This window comes from Chelonoidis abingdonii, chromosome 1, assembly GCF_003597395.2.
Source record: "Chelonoidis abingdonii isolate Lonesome George chromosome 1, CheloAbing_2.0, whole genome shotgun sequence".
In the NCBI taxonomy this organism is placed as follows: domain Eukaryota; kingdom Metazoa; phylum Chordata; order Testudines; family Testudinidae; genus Chelonoidis; species Chelonoidis abingdonii.
In genome coordinates this window covers 129,681,153-129,702,591 of record NC_133769.1, presented here as the reverse complement: position 1 = coordinate 129,702,591, position 21,439 = coordinate 129,681,153, and the positions used below count along the sequence as shown (strand labels likewise).

The 21,439-nt window shown below is 43.0% G+C and overlaps 1 protein-coding gene across 11 annotated transcripts in view; it reads right to left on the bottom strand.

Moving 5' to 3' along the window:
• Window positions 1–20,882, bottom strand: part of PPFIBP1 (PPFIA binding protein 1) — a 191,680-nt gene extending 170,798 nt beyond the window's left edge. For 10 of the 11 annotated variants that reach the window (XM_032775922.2, XM_032775924.2, XM_032775925.2 and 7 more), the window contains exon 1: window positions 20,714–20,871. The gene's annotated coding sequence lies outside the window, so the exon portion shown is untranslated. Of the gene's footprint in view, window positions 1–20,713 lie in introns of all 11 variants that reach the window. The other variant, XM_032775923.2, reaches the window with a different exon arrangement.
• Between the last annotated feature and the right edge of the window lie 557 nt (window positions 20,883–21,439).

Below are 21,439 nucleotides of genomic sequence, written 5' to 3'. Positions count from 1 at the left end.
TGTTAAATTAAATAATATCGCAGACTCAGTTCAAGCCCTGGTTATACAGCTTCCCCCTGGGTTTTGCTGGGCGGGCGATGGGGGAAACAACCAACCTAGCAGCAACATAAAAGTTAACACAGGTCCCAATCTGGAAAATCTGAAATGCTATAGGCACCAAGCCAATGATGTACAGTTGGGGGGGGACAGTCTCCTTGGAAAAGTTTCATAACTAAAATTGGTATATTCTTCTCTACCTTTCAGGCACATCATCTCATCTGGCCTTACAAAACATCAGATTTATGTATTCACATGGGCTCTTGACTCCCACTGGATTCATATGAGGGAATAAGCAGCATGCAGGAAATCGACATACATTGACAGAAATGGGGACATAGGATTAATTCATCTAAACAGAGGGACTACTCTGTGTAAATGCTGCACTTTACAGATTGATGTTGGGAGACATGGGCCTTCTCTTCTTCCCATTTAGGGGACCTCCATGTTGCATATGTGATAGCATAAACGTCCCCAGTGCTCTACTGACAAGAGTTAATAACACCCCCGCCCAAACCGCTTATAATCAAAGGTCCTGCAAGCTGACTTCAGTGGGGCTCCACCTGAATGTAATAAACTTGCAGGATTGGGATCTAAATGAAGATATGGCATTGTATAGTAAACTGTGGGGGTAGAGGCAAGGGAAGACAAGGGTGACAACAAGAAGATGATGTGGTTGCTTTGGTTAATAATTCACATGGGCTAAGTTATGGCTTTATAAAGGGTTATTAACATTAGGCTTCATAGGGCTAATAGCATAAATGTGTTTTGTCTGAAAGGTTTGGCTACAAGCACCACAGTGCCCCATTACACATTTTTTGGGTAATGATTTAGTACAGGCTCAGAGGGCAAAGTGCCACCTAGGGACTGGCTACCACCACTTCCTGTGGCATCCAGATGGGAAACCTTCTATGAATACCTCATTATTGGCCAGGCCTAACCCTGCCCACTGTGAGATCCCAGCACTGGGACAGAATTGCCTATGTCTGAGCTCACAGTGCGGGTTGTATCTCCCTGACCCATGGGTTGGTTTATATTTTTATACTGGCCCCAGCGCGCATTCGATTGGCCATGGAGCCGCTCTAACTTGCGCCACAGGTGAGTCTTTACCACATGGAGGATTCTGCTCTGCCACGTTGACCTTTTCCCCTGCCCCTAATGCTGGTGGGGGAGATCGAGACAGCTGGCACAGGAGCCAGCTTTGCCAGCCTTACACCATCTGAGAGTTCCCCTCCCTCTGCCAGGAGAATTCTCTACTGGCCACTTACAGCCAGAATCTGGCCCTTTGGCTAACCCTGAGCATCACAAAGGAATCAGAACCTTGCCCATCTTCTCCAGGACCCACCCATTTTTCTGGTTTTCACAGTTCTTCCTCATGCTCTAATACTGTAGCGCATGCGGAGGAACATGAGTTTCCAAAAAGCCAGCTGTGTATCCTGTGGCAAATGTGGGTTAATTCTAACCAATAAGAGTTTCAACCAAGCCTGCACTTGCAACCCTACTTCACTTCCCCTCCCAGCCCCTACTTTAGAGTTGGCTTGAGCCTCTAAATTCAGATCGGCGTTGAACCTCCTAGGCACCAGGAAAGGGAGTGTTCATATGCAGGGCTTTTATTCAGACCTATCTTTTGTTTAGTTGCCTTAGAGAGGAGGATTATGAGTACAAATGAAGTAGGGTGTTGCTTTTTTATTTTTTTAAACTAGAGTAGTTGAAGTAAAGTAGTTCGCCTAATCTCTTTACTCATAACGCCTACACAATCAACTATGTGCTGGCTTGTCTCAAAACTTCAAAAAGGCCAATCAGACTTGGCCAACTTTTGGAAAAGAAAAGAACTCACTTTTCCTTGTTTTTCATATACTTTAAACTATGCAACATGGTAAATGCGTGCTAGAAAGCTGGATCTACCATACAATAAATAATGGAAATTGGACTTAACCTGACACGTGGTTATCCATCAGTTCTGCCAGAAACTTGGAGAACCTCTCCCTGTCTTTCTACTTGACTGTTTAATGTTTACACAGTGCTGTTCGCATGTATGGGGCTTTAGATATACAACACAAGGCCTCTGCTCCAGAGAGTTTACAGTCTAAACCAGACAATAGTTACACAAAAAGGGCCACAACGTAAATTGTTTGGGATGGGTTGTATATTTGTCTTCTTAATTCAGAGTTTGACTTAAAAAACCCCACCACTTTATATTTATATTATAATAGACTGAGATTAAGTAGGAGGCAGTAAGTCACGTTACAATGCACTACTGGAAGGCATGCAGATACTATAGTGACGAGCACAGGCTAAGAGCCTTTACAGGATAGAATATGCATAAGAGCAGGGGTGGATGGCAAAGAGGAGGCAACTAATCAGATTTTTGAAGGGATGTAATAGGGTGCCCAGATGTCCCGATTTTATAGTGACAGTCCCGATTTGTGGGTCTTTTTCTTATATAGGCTCCTATTACCTCCCACCCCCATCCTGAGTTTTCACACTTGTTGTCTGGCCACCCTAGGCCGTAAAGAATGTAAGAGACTGCCCCAGATGCAGGGAATGGTTTGGGGAGGGGGGCAGAAGTGTCATAATGTGAGTGGGAGAAGACTACGGGTTTGATAAAGCAGGTGAAGTTGGCTAAGAGTGGTAGGAAACTAGGGCAGAGATGTAGACAGGGGTGTCACAGTGCAGCACATCTAAATGTAATGTAAAATGAAACAGAAAGCCAAGGAAGGGTTTCTGTGGGGGTGAGTAACAATCGGAATGGTAGGCAAGGAATATGGGAGAGCATTTTAGCTGGAGCGTACTGAATGGACTGGAATGGGGAGAGGTAAGCAGAGGAGAGAGGACCAGGTTACAATAATGCAGGCACAAGACAACAAGAGTGTGGAGCAGAGCTTTGGTAGTTAAAGGAGAGAGGAACGGGAGGAACTGGATTTCAAACTGCAGTTCTGTAATTCACCAGTCTCACTGTTACGGGATAGCGAGTAATTTTTCCAAGGTCAAATTCCTCTCCCACAAGTCTAGTAATCACCAGACTTTAGGTTATTTCTTAAAATTACAAATTTTCCACACGCACAATACTGAACAATGACTTACAATTGTGCATCATCATATGCATTTTTCAAGAAAACACTCATTTATTTAAAATGACATACAAATAGTGCCTGTGTACAAGCTCTAGGTGCCCTGACAACTACACTTACAATCAATTAAAATATCCCCCAGCAGCCCAACATAATCAGAAAACCATCCACCCAACACCAAGCTCCCAGCTCACATCAGAAGCCCTACTAAGTGGCTTTTGCAGTGTGCCCTAAAAATTAATAAATGTGGGCTGTTTCAGACTAGATGTATTAAATGATGACATCATTGGCTGTATCACCACAAATGCGTATGGTGTTTCAGACAAAGAAGATAGTGGGTGAAATCCAGGCCCTACTGAAATCAATAGCAAAACGTCCATCGGCTTTGAGCAGGCCAGGGTTTCAGTCTTCATTCAGTTCCTGAAGAGCTTACACCTTATTAACAACCTACGATTTCAGTGGGCCACTTTTGGAACAAGGTACTCCTCAGCGCGACTAAGGCCAGAAGTTCAAACGTGACGTTCAGAAGAAACAAAGAGCAGGATATCAGGACATTCCAGGTCTCTTTTCAGTTTTTTAACTGTTAAAGAACAAATCCGGCAGCTATTACTCAGGCAACAGCCCCATGTTAACCCTAAGTGCATGTTCTACACCAACTGCATTAGTAAGGTATAAGATACAATCATGGAGGAAATGAACCTCCATCTACTAGCTAAGAAGATAAAATAGAAAACCCAGACCCTACCCACTGGTGGTCACTGAAAGATAACATGGCACATTTTGGGAGAACAGGGATTTTAACTGCACCATCACGGCAAAATTCCAGTATCAGTATATAGATAGTGAGCACCTAACATTTACCACCAAGTGCCACTTTTCTCCCAATAGGCAGCTGCACAGAAGTGTTTCCTTTACAGAAAAGATTGAGGCATTTTGGGATCTTTCTTAATGAAAAGCATTCTTAAGAATTGAAGCTTACTATTCTCCCTCCTCCAGAGGTGGGTGTGTGTGTGTGAGAGAATAAAAACACAGAGTAAGTCTACCTTAAACAAAAGATTTTCAAGCCTTTGTGTCCTCCAATTTTGCTTTTAAATACACAGATGTACCACCACCGATAGGTACACCAATGACCATATCAACTGGGTTTAACATAATATCCAAAGAAAATGTTACGTGCTTATTTTAGTATTTTAGTATTTTATTCAACTACATGATAAAGTTTATTGGGAAGCACAGTGAAGCCTACGAATGCCCTTTCAGAAACATAAGCAATAGTTCTCACGGTTTGCATTTACATAAACCTAACAATAAGATAGTCTCCTCTAGGTATTCGGTTACATCTATGGAATCCCAGTGTGGTGAATGGAATAACACTGGTACAAATAGGGCCCACATGTGTTTTGTTCAGCCTATATACACACACTGTACTATATTTCACTGAGAGCAAGATGACCTTTCAGAGCAATGCAAAACAGTTGGACAAAATTCTAAATACAGCCTTCTAACTGAAACAATCAGGGCCAGAGATTTATTTTGGGGTATTTATCAAATGTGCAGATCGCGGTCTATTGCTTGCTACACTTCTGCAATGATTTCATCACAAATTAAGGCAAATACCTTAGCATCAGTGTGAGGTTTCAAACTAGGAATAATTTACTTTCATCTCACTCATTGCAGCTTTGAGAGACTAACTCAAATTAGACATGATGCACAAGTTAAACAGTACTAAAGATCACATGCTGGGAACTGTTCAAACAGGAATAATTCAATCAGTTTGCCACAAAATTAACTGGCACTCGGTTATGTGCACTGTAAGGTATAATGAAGGGCTTTAAGATCTTTTCAGCCCTTGACTGAAATATGAGCATTACTAGATTGATAATCCTGGTTTAGTCTAACAGGAGTAGTTCATCTATCAAGAACTGAGAGCCATTATTGGCAATGATCCCTTTTTTTTTTTTCCTTTTTTGCACTACAAAATTGAAGAGAGGTTACCACAATAAGCGAACATGTTTAATTGCACAAACTTGCAAGAATTGCTTAACTGATGCAAATAATTTCAAGTATGTCCTGAAGGAATGTAAGGGATAATTGTGTGGTACCATCTCTTCCATAGATATTTCACAAGTATTTTTCATATCACTGTGGAGCCAGTTCTGCTTTTCATTCCTCCTGTCATAACTACCCAGAGCGAGTGGGTTTATTTGTAAAATTCTTAAGAAGAGGGGGAATGGAAGGAGAACGTTTAAACCCCAAAAGGCGTCGAAGATGTGGGCTGAAAGGGGTTGGATCTGTAACCACGGGCTTTCCATGCTAGCAACTCAACCTGCTACTAGCATGGAGCTGCCATATAAATGCAATAAAGCTGTTAGCACAGGCAGCTTCCAGCTCTTCCTCTGTCTCCAACAAGCCTTGTATATTGCCCCCCTAAGCCCTACCTCTACACAACACAAAGGGGAGAAGGGGATAGCCTCCAACCTGTGTCCAAAATAAAATATCTAGCTTCCAGTTCCAGACAGGGCTGTGGCGTACACCTTGTCCAGAAGGAGAGGGTCTCTGTAGTTATGCAGTGCAGCTGCCAGCCCGCTAGTAGCCATAGTGCTGGTCTGAAGGGTGGTGCTCTGGATTCCTGCAGGGGCTCTGTTATAGCAGCACTGCTTGTACTAGTGTGGAACTCCAGTTGTTACCGTCACTTTCAACAGACTTAGCAATGGCAGTGCAAACTACAGAAGAGGGAAAGCATTCAATAGCTAGCAAGTTATAGACTATGTAGAACCAAGTCACTAGGGGAAGTTCCATGATTGCCACTACAAATAAGCTACCACTTAGAGCCAACAGCTGCCCAGGAACTGGCATGGATGCCTCTGAATGGGTAAGTTCGAAATCTTATCTAGAATAGCAACAAGTTCACAGACCTTGGCATAGTAGGTAAGAAGATTTCTCCTTAAGTTATTTCTACTTCCCCCATGCGTTACAGCCTAGTGATGGATTATCAGCTCAGCTGAGCAACTCTGCCCTTAACCCTCATTTCTAACAACTGAACTATCGTTACTTTTACAGGCTGTACAGCAATCTGACCTTCAGTTATCAATTTTGATCATGCTGTCTGAAGTCACCCTAGGAGAACGCTGGCATCCCTTCTGTCATATGGACATCTCAGCCTCAGCTTTAGTACAGAAGGGTCTCATTCTACCTTGTGTTATGACCAACCAGCATGACAAGCAATTATAAGACTTTTCCCCACGTATACATCCTTACTCTCTGCCATGTGGATAAAGCTATGCAAAAATTAGGGATTCAGATCTCATTCTAAAAATATAGTGAAATCTAGTAAGAGATTTTTTTTACCTTATATTAACAAAAAAATTATCTCACTTACCAAAATATTTTTAAAAATTAATTTCAGAATAAATTAATCACAGCAATAGCGCAAAACCCACAGAATTGTTTTAGTGAGTTGTTCTACAGAAATAAGCAGGAAGTTTACTTGCATCACCCTTAGAAGATCATCATTTGAGTTTTTTATCTCTGTGTTGCAAGAACAATCTCAAGCATAGCCAGCCGTGCAAGTGATAAAGGAATGTTGAACAAGAAACTAATTATTATTGCAGTGACATCTTCACTATTAAAGTTAAACTCACTTATAATGCACTTTTTAAGTAACAGAAAGAACCCTGAAGGGGGCAGGGTGGATGTATCCCCAATGTTACTTTCTTTGCTTCTACTGGGGCAATGAGACATAGGAGGGAACAAAAGAGAGAAATGGATCAATTAGTTTTAAGCTCCCCTAGAAAGTTGCCTAGGCTTGGTCTACACTTTAGAGTTACAGCAGCATAGCTATGCCTATCATGTGTGTGAAACCTCCATCTCTCCCCCACCCCCACCCCCACCCCCCAACCAACACAACTATGCTGACATAACCCTCAGAGCTCCTGCCAACTAGGGATGAAGAAGGTTAAATGGTTAACTGGTAAGCACTAGGATTACCATTAACCGGACTGTAACCGTTTACCCCAGCGGTTGGCCACATCGGGCCTTAGAGGGCAGGTGGGACCCCAGGCCTGCAGCCCCAGAGGGACCGCAGCCCCAGTGGGACCCCAGCCCCTGCCACCCCACACCGGGCTGCTGGAGTGACCTTGGTTAACAGTTAACCAGTTAAACAATATAATTTTATTTAACCTATTAACTTTAACAGATATTTACATCCCTACTGTCAACATAACTATCATCATCGGGGAAAGTGGTAGTCTTGTATCAATAGAAAAACCCCTTCCTTCAGCATAGGCTCCACCTACATACTCTTGAGTGGCATTATCACCTTTGGGCTTTTTTATGTTGTGATGAATTACATCTAGTGGGAGTGTATACTGTAATGTAGACAGGACACTGATGATTTTACCAGTATCAAGAGCAAACTTAGATGAAGTTAAAAATGCCAACACTACAGCTTTCCCTATTATTATAACCACCCCACACCGAACCCTAGAAGATGCTTTCAGCTAGAAGCTATGGATTTATGCATGTGGTTGCCAACAGGGTGTAGACCAAAAGAAAGTAACTGTTGCCAGAAAGATGGTGGGTAGAAACATATGTCCTCCTCCACTTGTGTGATCACCTCGAGAATTCCCTCTACCTTTACCCCATAGCAAATGCCTGCATCAGCCCTGGACACAGCAAGAAAAACTGTATGACTGAAGCACACCTACTGAAATAATTAAAAGAGAATGTTGGAAACCTATCTACATGAGTTTAGCAAGGAAATACATCCAGGAAGGTTTGGAAATTTCTTTAAACAAATAAGGTGCTATGACAGGTTAAATGAACCTCAGTTGGGTGCGACACAAATACCACAGGCTTTGGAAATCCAACCGACAGGCTTTTCAGGGCCCTGTCAAAATGAAAACTTTCCACAGAGATTTAAATTAAGAATTCAAAAAGTTTCCTTTGTCCTAATTTTAAAATGGAATTCATCAAAAAGATGGTTTTGTGCAGGCAGGCAGACTAAAGTCCAGCAGAACAGGGCTTTCCCAGTTAGCATTTCCTTCTTCCTGCACGGCAGGACTAACTCCTATGGCCGCTAACCCAGGCTTCTCAGTGCACCTACCTCTTACTGAGCCATATCATGCCCTGACTTATATTCTGTACAAGCAGGGATAGAAATAGCGGAAATTGCCATGGTATCCCAGTTACCCAATTCTGTTCTACTTAATTTTTATACCCCACCCATCACCATTGCATTTGGAGCGCCTAACACACCCCAGTTATCTACAATGGACAGGTTCCCTGAAAATACCTGGTGGTCGCTGGTGGATTTTTTAAAATCTGCTCAAGAGAGTGTCTAGTGGTTAGGGTAGTAATCTGAGATTCAGAAGATTCAAAAAATCCAAGACACGAGAGGCATCTATGAATATACATAATGAGGAAATCACATTAGTTAATGCTCATCCAGTCCATCTCCCTTCAGCATCCCTTATGAAAAAGTCCTTTGAAATGTAATAGTGAATAACCACCGTTCCACAGAACATTTCATACCAGGCTACAGGATTCTCCAGCAGAAACGGATTCTCTGTTGAACTATAGGTTGGTAGAGTAATTACCATAGAAGTCCAACAGCATCTCTCTCAGCAGCAAGAAGTCTTTCCCGAGATGCAGTCTAAGCAGCAAAGGCTCTCCAGGGAAAGCATTAATTACAATTATGAGAATCCTGTTTTGAATCATAACACATTATCTTAATTTGGCCTTACAGACAGCTTTACCTGTCAATGTTACTCACTCATTTTCAGAAGTCTCCTGCCTCTGGTGAACCTACATTTTCTTTTTCTTAATCTTATTGCATATTATTACAAACTCCCTTTGGTCTGGGCCATCTTAAACAACTGATCTGCGCTAACGCTCACCCTCTTTCAAATCCCTGTAGAAGAGTGATATTTCTGCCTGATCCTCAGGCACTCTTTAGCCAAGATAAACTCACATTTACAAGAGACAGACCTGAGTTGTATAACCCTGATCTGAACACTTCCAAACATTGGGGAAATGCACCTCCAGACTCCGTGGGTGATTCTGATCCTTTAAAAAAAAGATTGACCCAAAAGCCAGGTTTCTGATCACCTCTAAACTTTAGGAAAATTCAACTCATGATGCAAAGTGCAGCTTTTCAAGAAACTGACCATATAATTGGTGTATGTTATGACAGACAAAAGTAAAGACATTTGGAGGAAGCAGCAGTCCAGTGGGTAAGCCACAGGACTGGGAGCCAAGACACTTGGGCTCTATTTCCTGCTCTGTCACTGATCCTGTGTGTGATCACCTCTCTTTGCAGTTGTTTCCTCTCTCACCCATTGTCCACCTTGTCTATTTAGATAGTACGCTCTTTGAGGTACAGGCTGTGTGTTTGTACAGTGTCCAAAAGTTGGCTTATAGGTTCCACTGTAATACAAAGAAGAAACAAAGGGCCAAATCATCCCTGGAGATAAACACGCTTGATTCCCACTGACTTCAGTGGGCCTGCATACACCAAGCATGGGATTTGGCTCTGAGGGTTCTGCAGCCTTCACAGGTGCAACGGGGGAGAATTGTTCCAGTTTTCTTGATTTGTGCCACTGAATTGATTTCTTTTGCAGGAAGCAAAAAAGTGTATAGCACAATTAATTAAGGAGGCAGAGTCAGCATTATCTCTGAATGGAGGTACTCTGACTGAACTCACCTAATACTAGCACTGTTTTCAATTAAAACCATTCAGTCCAAGAACAGTTGTATCATATAACTGATACAGGATTAGAATTCAGATGACTTTCCATGCTACAGAAAACACATGGGCAGCTATGTGTAAAGCTGTCACACAATCAGCAGAGTGTCATCTTTTCCGCTAGTACCAGAACACCACCCTGTTAATTTGGTAAATGCAAGTGTTCTTAATTGTATCCTTTTGTCAGTCAGACAAGGCACTATAGGGTAGGGACTTGAAAATAAGAGTCGGTGTTTGGGGTTTTTTTGGTACAGTAATTAAAAAAAATCATCTTGCTATTTTGCAGGTCTCCAGCTTAATCACATTTAGTAGTTTCAATTCCCTTTTCACAAACATTAAAGTGTTTGATAAGCTTTTGGTAACGAGAACTTGGATTCTATTTTTATATTTGAAATGGAAGTTCTACATTTTCCAGTGGCAGTTACCTACAAATTGACTAGTCAATAAGGCACTTATGACCAATCATTAAACAAGTACAAAGTCAGCCAAAATAAAATCCCCCTAAAGCCCATCATCCATTTTATGGTCCTAACTTTTCCATCCCTCTGTTATTTTAAATCACTTCTCTCATGAAAAACAATCAAATAAAACTGCTCTCTCAAACCAGTCTCATATGGTGCCTTAAAAGCCTTTGAAAATAACTACTTGCCATAAATCAGTATGTTTTAAAACAAACTTCAAGTCCTATAATTAGATTCCCATCCATGTCCTATGATAAAGGAATTCAGGTACTGCAGCAGGTGGTTCACAAGTCTGAACCTGACTCTCCCCAATAAGATTTATAAGCAAACAATGAAGGGGGACAAGCATACACCTACATAGACAGATCAGCATACGACTTCCCATCAGAAGGTTCAGTAAAGTCAGTGGGACTGTTCCCATAAGAACACTCATGTAAGGGCTGAAGTACGATGACCAGTGTATGGGTGTCAATGTTAATGTACCCAGCCACGCAATCTGCTGTACAAAGACAACGTCAAGATTTAAAAAAAAAACAAAAAAAAAACAAAAAACCAGCACTGGCCTCAGGTACTCTTTAGTTAGCTCTAGTTCTGGCTCTAATGCCTTGGCTAGAGAAGCACTGTTTTGTGGTCTGAACAGAGGACTGGGAGTCAGGAAGTCCTGAGTTTAATACAAGCTGTGAAGCTGATTTCCTCTCTGGTCTTGGACAAGTCACTCAAACTTCCTGCCTAACTCTCCCCATGTGATGAATGGGGATGATATTTATCTACATCCCAAGGATGTTTGTGGGGATTAACATTTGCATTTTGAAGATGTAAAAGTGCTACACATGCATTACTACCACTGCTAGAACATATTTCTTTTCAATAACACTTTGTAATATTAAAACATTATAAAAACATAAACAGTCTGTCCGCCATTTATGCAGTTAGCTCAAAAAGTTCTAAGTAGAAACCTAAATCTATATTTAGGTTCTTAAATGAGCTGCTTTCCCAGTTAAAAGCTGTGGCTGCGTCTTTAGGTGGACTTCACTTTTTACATTTGGATGGGATACAGAAAATGAAACTACTATGGATCTACATGTAGAGTTATTGTCACTGTCTGATTCCCAGGACTTAACATGTTTTGTAATTGTATTGGGGGTTCACAAACACAAGAGGAAGTATTAAATGTCACATTTGTGCTCCAACTGAAAACCACAAACATTTGTATTCGCACATACTCATGTCTCAGGCCCCAAATGAAAGGGTCTCTAACATAAACCATAGAAAACACAACATACGTTCCTCTCCATTCTACAGTGCAGCAGAGAGAAAACTGTAGGAATGTCTTGAAAATGTTGTGGGTAGTTGTACAACAGAAGAGAATGTTCCACTGTCTGTATAGATTACACTTTCTGTGCACTTGATGGGACTTTTCAAAGTCACAGATTCCAAGGCCATGGAGGACAATAATGATCCTCTAGTCTAACATATGCCATAGAAATTCCTCCCCCAAAAATAATTCCTAGAGCAGATCTTTCAGAAAAACATCTTGGTGTGATTTTAAAATGGTCAGTGATGGAGAATCCACCACTGGTAAGTTATTCCAATGGTTAATTACTCTCAGTGTTAAATTTTTACATCTGATTTTCAGTCTGAATTTGTCTATCTTCAATTTCCAGCCTCTGGATAACGTTCTACCTTTCTCTGCTAGATTATATAGCCAATCATTAAATATTTGTTCCCCGTGTAGGTATGTACAGACTGTAATCAAGTCCCCCTTAACCTTTGCTTTTTTTAAGATAAATCAATGAAGCTCCTTAAGTCATAAACGTATTTGCAGCTCTTCTCTGAACGTTCTCCAATTTATCAACATTCTTCTTGAATTGCGGACACCAGAATTGGACACACTATTCCAGCAGTGGTCACACCAGTGCCAAATACAGAGGTAAAACCACCCCTCTATGCAGCGGCGGCTCCAGGCACCAGCACTCCAAGCACATGTCTGGGGCAGCAAGCCATGGTGGACACCCTGCCGGACCCTGCAAGGGCGGCAGTCAGGCAACCTTCGGCAGCACGCCTGCGGGAGGGTCACCAGTCCCGCAGATTCGGCAGCAATTTGGCGGCGGGTAGGCCGAAGCCGCGGGACCGGCGGACCTCCCGCAGGCAAGCTGACGAATCCAGGGGACCAGAGACCTCCGGCAGGCAAGCCACTGAAGACTGTCTGACTGTCGTGCTTGGGGCAGCAAAAAAGCTAGAGCCGCCACTGTCTCTATGCCTACTTGAGAGTTCCTTGTTTATACATCCAAAGACTACATTAGCTCTTTTCACCACAGCATTGCACTGGGAGCTCACATTCAGCTGGATTATCCACCATGAACCACAAGTCTTTTTCAGCCACTGCTTCACAGGATAGTCCCCCATCACGTAAGCACGGCCTACATTCTTCGTTCCTAGAGTATACATTTACATTCACCCTATTAAAATGCTTGTGGGGGAAGAGGTGGAGCGGGCCAGGAGCGGAGGAGAGGAACAGCCGCTATGCAGCATGTCCTGCCTACATAGGACCATTTCTGCCAAAACCTGAAGGAGTACTAAAGCAGCGTTAACTCCCTCCACATTCAGAAGAAACATAGGGTTTAACTTGAGCCTGGCACACAAGGCAATGCTGCTTCAGTTGCAGAAGTACCCTTTCCACCATTAGAGAAATGTGGAGGAGCAGCACATCTTGATGTGGGATCCATGGTGCTCGAGTCCCAATTTTTCACAGTTCCACAGCTTCTGCAGCTAATCAAGGGCTTGCCCTCTGGCCTTCCCAAACCTTGCCTAAGTTTTCAATGTCCCCTTCCCTCACAAATTATTTCCATGCAGGAGGGAATGACAGAGGCTTAAGAAAGGCCATGGCTGCGATATGTGTTATTTAAACATTTTCATGCAGCACAATCAGCTCTATTACATGGTTGGTTTAGTTTGGGCTTTTGACAAAACCAGGCACGTATTCATGGCAAAAATCAAGCTTTTATCCACCACATTTTTCCAGTCCACAACAAAGATAGAAAGAAATAAAAGCTACAAATATAGGGAAACCGTATAAGTTCACAGGAAGGACAACACACATCACAGGTAAGTGTTTGCAAATCAAGTTTGATGACTGATTAGTAAAAATAATAAAGGTTGGAATTTTCTGTTAATAATCCCCATACTGGTAATGAACAGTTTGTTCCCCACAATTAGAAAAATAGCGGAGAGCGCCACTATCCTTAGTTTGATCTGAATCAAAAATACAAGTTATCTTGTTCAGTCAGAAAAGTGACTGCATAAATCACAGCACCCTGGAAAATGTTCACAGTTAATCCCCTGGCTGGATATTTTGTTTAAAAACAATTAAACAAGGCCAACCTCCACAGGAAAGATCTGAAAACACAGTATCCCACTGATATAGCCTTATTTTCCTCACTTGATGTAATCATCATTGGAAGCCTTGGTTGTACAACAACTGTGAAGAGAAATAGTTAGATATGTAACCCAACAGCAGGAGCATGCACAAGGGGGGCAAGCAGAGGCACGGGCCCTCCATCCCCAATATTTGTCTAAAAAGATATTTAGTTCTGTGCTAGCCCTGGACCCATCCCCAGCTACTGCTCTAACATGCCCCTCCAAAAGCAGTCAGATTTAAATTCCTGTGCATCCCCCTGCTCAACAGTGAAGCATTCATATTTCCAGGTAATCTACTGGCTGAAGAAACATAGCTTAATTCTCCAAGAAGAGGACTGAGTTCTAAATCTGGATTTGATACCAACTCCTTCAAAAACCTTGGGCAAGACAAATATCTGTTAGGGATAATACTCAGCCTCTCTCACAGGGTGCTGTGAAGATTAGCATTCGTAAAGCATGTAGAAGATAAACTTGCTATATTTTATCTGGATTTCTGAAACTGCCTTTACATAGCTTTAAGCAGTTTCTTCACAGTTTTCAGATCACCTACATAATACAAGAGTACTGGATACTCATCTCAAAACTCAGAGGGGTCCAACTCACCTCTCACAGCAGTGGAGTTATTCCCGACTTTCAGTGAAGTCAGAGTTAGGTATAAACCTAGTGTGGGAGGAGAATTAGACTCAGTATTTCTGTTTTTTTTTAAATGGTGTTGCAACATAATTATTGGCCAGTTCTACTAAAAAGATTATGAGGAAAGGGTGGGATGACACTTTCTAAGGGGGAGTCATTGCAACTCATGCACACATACCTGAACTAGCTTTGATCTACCTAGTGGAGAAGTGAAGCTGCAGCAGCATGGGCTATACAAGGCCATCCAGAACCCTGAGTAATTACCCAGCTGTCTAGCCTGTGCTGAAGCCTATGCTACCATGGCTTCACTGCTCCAGTACCTGAGCTAGCTAGATTAAAGTTACCTCAGGTATATCTACAGAAACTGCAATCATACCCTGTGATTACAGCGTGGGCATACACTTAGTTGGGCATTTAACTCCCCTTTGTGCCTTTGACTATCTTCCCCCTTGGCTGCAGGGTGACTAGCTGTCCCGATTTTATACGGACAGTCCTGATATTTAAGGCTTTTTCTTATATAGAAGCCTATTGCCCCCCCCATCCCCGTCCCGATTTTTCACACTTGCTGTCTACTAACCCTACTAGACTGTAAACTCCTTGGGGAAGAGACTGTCTCTTGCTGAGGCATGTCAGGATTAGGTCCCAGAGCCAGAGCAAGTTTTACTAATGAAATGACTGCACGGGTGGCCCGCCACCACCTTTGGAGCGCCAGAAGTGAAATTCCATAGAGGTGGTGGGGAGGGAACCACCACTGGTCCCTGGACCATGGCCTGGCCCATGCTCTGCACCACCCCCACTCTGCTTCTTCCTGCCCCAACTCTACCTCTTCCCTTGAGGCCTCCCTTCACCTGCCATTTGCTCTTCTCCAGCCCCTCCTCCCACTTTGCTCCTCTAAGGCAGGAAAAGTGATGAGGCCGTGGCCCCTCCTGCTCCAGGAAGGAGGCAGATAGGAGAGAGCAGCGGGCGGAGAGACCTTGGGGGAGGGGGTGGAGAGAAGTGAGTGGGCGGGGCCTCAGGAGAAAGAGGTAGAGCGGGGGCAGGGCCGTGGTCCAGGCACCAGTGGTTCCTCCCCACTTCTCGGTTGCTTCCAGCTCTCGTGTGTGAGCCTCCCCAAACAGAGGACTCGCGCAACCTATGAATGACTGGTAACAGTGAGCAACCGCTATTAGATTCCAGGGTGTTTGGAGTTAATTGTTTTTATTAAGCTACAGTTTCCCCATCTGAAAAAAGTGTGGATAGTGATTCTGATCCCCTTTGTAGGGCACTGAAAGAGATTTAGGGATGAAAAGAGCTTATATACAAGCTAGGGGACATCATCCTCATCATCAGGTCTCTATTTGAGATTAACCTCACTGCAGAAATATACAGTAAATCTGGCCTCCAAAAAAGTCAGTCAGAATTTATCCACTTAGACTAGTTAATAATTTTGCCATATTCAGATTTTTAACATGCAAGATAGAAATAGGTCACACAGTAATTGTGTAGCTTTACAACTGCAGAAGAGTTTGAATTTCTCTCTGAAGACTGAAAATAATGAGTTCAACAACAGAAGCAGCTGTCTCGGGTACACTGTCCAGCTGACATGTATATCTCCATGATGAGAGCTCTGCAAGTGGTTACAGAGGCATGGAGACAAAAGCAAGGTACATACCTGAAAGCTTTGCTGACCATATTGCACTGCAGGAGTGTTCACATGGTACTCCATTATCTCCTCTCTCCTGTCTCAACATGCACTGGACTATTACTATTTCTACTGTGGTAGCAGTTAAATGCCCCTCTCCCAACCAGGTCCCTTAGTAGGCACTGTACAAACACATAAGGAGATAAGATCCCTTCTGCAAACAGCTCACCATCTAAGGGCTCTACCTAAACTCTAGGGTGAATTCTCGGGGAAGGGGGTCTTGATCAAGAATTTAGAGGGAACAGGTGTATATATCAAGGGCAAAATCTGTGGTTGCAGAGGCTTCCCTTGGCAGTACAATTCAGGCATTTCCCCTGCACCAGGTGAGGGAAGCAGGGCCTCAGCGGGCCATGCAGGATGTGGACCCCTTGCGTAAAGCTGAGCTCTGCAGGGAATGGTTGAGTATGCAGCCAGGATGCACTGTGGAAGATGTGAATCCCAAAGGCCTTCTGTCATGTAGATCCTTCCCAGTGGGAGGGATGTGTTTGGGCTACAGAGCAGTTTAGTGGTAGTAATGAATGGGGGTGGTAGGTGGAGCTAGGAAGGAAGGAGTTTTACCAACACCTCATGCCCCTGTGGCACAGAGCAGAGGACAGCCCAGGTAGCAGAATGGACCAAATTCAGTGCTGACTTATACCTCATGTAACTCCACTGACTTCAAGTTGTTTATAGAGCATAAATTGTCTCCGTATGTCCCCTAAATTTAACAAAGAGTCCTGTGGCACCTTATAGACTAACAGACATTTTGGAGCATGAGCTTTCGTGGGTGAATACCCACTTCGTCAGATGTATTCACCCACGAAAGCTCATGCTCCAAAACGTCTGTTAGTCTATAATGTGCCACAGGATTCTTTGCTGCTTTTACAGATCCAGACTAACACAGCTACCCCTCTGATACTAAATTTAACAGGTATTCAGTAAACTAATATTACTGACCAGAAATACTACAACACACCAAACTTTAAATAAAGGAATATGGATTTCTTTTTTAATGCCAGTGGGCAGGATGGACCCACTTAAATATCCTTCAGTCAAGCTGTTAAATGCAACACTAACTAGAAATGGGACCAAACCAAAATCCAGCTATGAATACACTGGATTTGAACACTGGCTCAGGCCATCCATGACATTCATGTAAGAGGGTTAATGAACGCTAAGCATAACACTGCCTTGCTCAAAGGAAGCATGCTTCAAAAACTGACATAACGCCACTGAAACTAGAGAATCGTCACCCTCCAGGCCAAGCTCTGCTCTCAGATAAACACATGCAACTCCCATTGACTTTGAGGAGAAAAGTAACAAACTTTATATTTCAAGACCAATAACACCAATCTTAATCAGTAAGCAATAGAATACCTATTTACTATCATATCAGTATCTGAAAACAGGAGTTTTTTTTTAAAATCCAAGTTATGAATTAATAAATAATGCAATACGTATCACTTTCCAGGAGAGGATGGACTGAGCCTCACAACATCCCTGCAAGGTAGATATTATCATCCTCAGTCCAGACCTGAGGAAAGTGAGGCACTCAGAGCTTAGAAGACTTGATACATCAAGTATCAGAGGGGTAACTGTGGTAGTCTGGATCTGTAAAAGCAGCAAAGAATCCTGTGGCACCTTATAGACTAACAGACATTATGGAGCATGAGCTTTTGTGGGTGAATACCCACTTCGTCAGATGCATGTCAACACGCATCTGACGAAGTGGGTATTCATCCATGAAAGTTCATGCTCCATAATGTCTGTTAGTCTATAAGGTGCCACAGGATTCTTTGCTCCTTGATACATCAAGTCAGCATCAGAGCAAAGAACAGAACCCAGGTCTCCTGGTTCCCAACCCAGTGCTATAACACTGCCTCACTGATTACCTTGCTACTGATTTTATTGAAATCTACACTTATGACATTACCAAAAATTAGAAGTCACACTTGCTCTTCAGCAATGTAAATTCTTAAGCTCTGACTCTTGCCTGTAATAGAACCAATAAATCTGGATTTGACACAGCAAGATATTTTATTGTCAGATATTTGATCACAGAAGCATGAAGAACATGTTCCCTTTGAGGACTCAGTTTGAGGAATGCAGATATTTGTTTTGCTCAGCCCTGCTGCCATTTCAGTATGTGCCACAAAGAACGACTTATGCACTGTAGTTGTAGCCAGGCGGGTGCCAGGATATCAGAGGGACAAAGTGGGTGAGGTAATATCTTTTATGGCACCAACTCACCAACAGAAGGTGGCCCAATAAAAGATATTAACTCATCCCCTTTGTCTCTCCAACAAGCCACTTCCACATTTTACTACTGAAATCCTTTCTGGGGTCAAACATAAGAACATATGAACATACTGATTCCTTTCTGGGGTCAAACCAAACCAGCAAAGCCTTTGAAAGCTCCCAAGATAACTGAACGTTATCTATATAGGTATAGCTGTATAGGTGTAGTTAAAACAATACAACTCTTGTGCATAGACAAGCATCTATGTTTAAGAGTCAAAGGGATACAATCCCCCTTGTGTGGATACAGTTACACCAGCATAACTGTTGCCATAAGGGAAGGTAAATAAGCTATACCAGTTAGAAGCATCTTTATACTGGAATAGCTGCATCCACGCTAGGGGTTGTACTGGTATAAATATTGTTGCAAAAAAGCTTAATCAAAATAGTTATATAAGAACTGTGCGTAGAGCAGGCCCTGGAGAGGGAAACACTGCTAATTCAAGGTGCACCTAGCATTTTAGTGGTTGTATTTGGAAGAGTCTTACTAAATCCCAGAATTGTTAGAGCTTAAACATAAGAACGCCTTTTCCCCACCACTCTCCTAAAAGCGGTCTCTCTCCATGGCTTGTAGCTAGTGACTGTCTATAAATACACTCTGGTGCCCACAGTATGGCAACCCAAACACAGATTCACTCTCAACCCTCCTGCTATAATGCACTGTATTATGCAGTAACAGAAGTATGGCATGTTTAAATTTAGCCCTTCTAATCAACTTCATTTTTCAAGCCTATTAAGTGGCTAGTCAGCAAAGAGTCCAGTAGTCTAAATTTTGTCATCACCTGTTTACTTTCCCAATACAGACATACCCTGATGAGGAGCACAAATCACATCCAGTTTTCATTCCCATCGGCAGGGCTGGCGATGATGCCATTCGGTATACACCAGTCTAGCCATGAGTCTGGGTGTCAGCTAGCCATTTATTCACAGTGAAACTGATTCCCATTCCCTTGTGGAGATGACACAAGGTGGAGAGGAAAGGGGGTTACTTTCCTTTGGACTAAGGAAAGCAAACTGGAATTGGAAACATGACTCATCACCCTATACTCTTTCAGTTAAACCCTGGCTAAAGATTCAGAAACAGGCAATGCCTGTTGATGGGACAAAGCTATTCCCTTCCCCCACTGAGTGGCCACACAATCTCTAAAATAAAAGTCAAGAAGTAGAAGTAACACACGCAGGTGTAGCTTTTAAAATTTTGAACAGTTTATTACCTACCAACCTGACACAGGTAGCTCAACCTTTACCATATTTTAGGAGTCAAAAGGTGGATTTGTCTTGCTGCAATGATTAAGCAATACCCAGACATTCTCCTAACTTTACTGTGGCCTCCAGTTTTACAGGCAAGAAGGGAAATAAAGACATCTATGTTCACATAAGCCCTTCATTTTCCAGACAGAGCAGAACTTTAAAAGCAACAGAAAATGTTCCTGTGTTAAAATTAAGGGTGGGGGAGGTGAGAAGTGACTGAGATGAGCAGGAATATTTGTGCTGTTCAACTGAAGTTTTTCCCAAGAGGCTGCTTTCCATTAGATCTAAAGAAAGGTTTGCAATTAACACATGTAGCTGAATTTCACACAGCATCCCACAGAATGCAAATAACTTATTGAGAGCAGATTTTTAATTACACAAAAATCACTTGTAGTCTTTTTTGGGGACCATAGAACCTACAATGCTAATAAATTTTTCTTCTATTAGATGATTTCATTGAGAACCAGAGTCTCAGTCCCTAAACTGCAACAAATTAATTATGTTATCTGAGACAGCATTATAACCAACTAATGCTTCCTGTTCTTTTTTCCCCACATAATATGGTGTGAGCCTGAATCCAGAAACTCATGGCACCTGAAGGCAACAGGTTTTCTTTTTCAAGAAATCCTCCCTCCTCCATTTCTCCAGAGAAAGAAACAATTTAAAACACACAGAGATGCTCAGAAACACCAGATTTGAAATGTACTACAAAGCACACTCACTCTTCCCACCCCCCACCCCCCGTTTTTCTGGCTGCAAGTTCCCCGCATTTTCCTTCAGACTCTGTTATCTCCCCTCAACCAAATCCTTCCAACTACTGCAAACAAACCTTCTACAGAAATATTCCCATTAAACACAAACACCGTAATGTTATACGGCAGACTGAATTAGGTACTTTCTCACCACCCTTCACTAGTAGCTTTGCACGATCCGTTACTGAACAGCCCTGCGCTTAAAGTGGGTTAAAATAAAGAAACCCAAAGGCCAAGAGAGAAGGAAAAGTGACTGGTTTTGTTTTGGAAGGAGGAGCAGGAGTTGCAGAGGGAAGCTGAGCCCCAGGAATAGCAGCTGCAGACAGCAGGGTGTTGCAATACCACCCTCTTTTCCTGACTTCCACCAAAGTGCAATCAGACCCCCTTACCTGGGTGGAAAACAAGCAAGTCCCTTCCCAAAAGTTCTGCTACACCTTCTCGCAGGCTGAGAGCGGCACTTTCTCCCTGGGCAGCCTTGTAAACCATGGATCGCCCCTCTCCCCGTCCTGGGCTCGCCCTCCGCTCTCACACCATGTCAGGGGAATCCAAGCAGAGACTGAGCTGAGAGCTTACGTCACGCCAGTTCCAGAGACCTCCCTCCCCGCGGGGAACGGCCACAGAGAGCCGGGGAGGGGCTGGAACGCAGCCCACAGGCTCCGGCTGATTGGGGCCCGGAACCGTCACTCAGAACATTCAGCGTTCCAGGGTTGGAGCGAGAGTCCTGCTGGAAATAAGGGTTTGGGGTGGGAGATGGATGCGATTTGCCCCGTGTCTCTTGGCCGGCGAGGGGGTGATTTCATGAAGCTCTGTGAAAGCAAACGTTGGGCACTTTATTCATGATCGCTATTATTTTTTTATTATTGTTACTTACCCTCAGATCCCAAAAGGAAGGTGTAAACAAACCCACCTTGGGACACACTTAAAAGTGTTAGCAATACCAGTGCTGCAACACAGTATCTCTCTTCGCGATGTTTCCTATGCAGATTGTTTAGAACTGGTACAAGCTCGAAATCATATACAGAGCTTCCCCCAAATCATCAAAGTTCAACTTCTTGCCCCACTCTTCTCCCTCACCCACCAAAGATCAACGTCTTTGCAACTCCCCGCCCCCCCCA